Below are 306 nucleotides of genomic sequence, written 5' to 3'. Positions count from 1 at the left end.
CAATTTTATACTGATAATGGATTAGAATTAATGTTATTATTATTATTATTCCCCTCCAAAAATGTATGCATAGGACAATAATCATTGAAATTTCCAATTTTTTTATTTCATTTTTAATTTACTAAAAGAGTGGCTATCTAAACCGATAAAATCAAAGCAAAGCTATACGTATGGATTTCTTTATATATGATTTTCACCTCTTAAAAAGATGTAGCACCATGATAACTTAAAAAAATGATTGTAAAATTTTAATAATTGATAATTATATAACAAAATACTAAAAAATACAATAATAATAAAAAAGAT

The 306-nt window shown here is 20.9% G+C and overlaps 1 protein-coding gene across 1 annotated transcript in view; it reads left to right on the top strand.

Moving 5' to 3' along the window:
- LOC107608005 overlaps nucleotides 1–306 on the top strand; it is a gene marked incomplete in the record, with an annotated part of 7204 nt that overhangs the window by 552 nt on the left and 6346 nt on the right.

Source organism: Arachis ipaensis, chromosome B07 (assembly GCF_000816755.2).
Source record: "Arachis ipaensis cultivar K30076 chromosome B07, Araip1.1, whole genome shotgun sequence".
NCBI lineage: Eukaryota > Viridiplantae > Streptophyta > Magnoliopsida > Fabales > Fabaceae > Arachis > Arachis ipaensis.
This window is presented reverse-complemented; position numbering and strand designations above follow the sequence as displayed.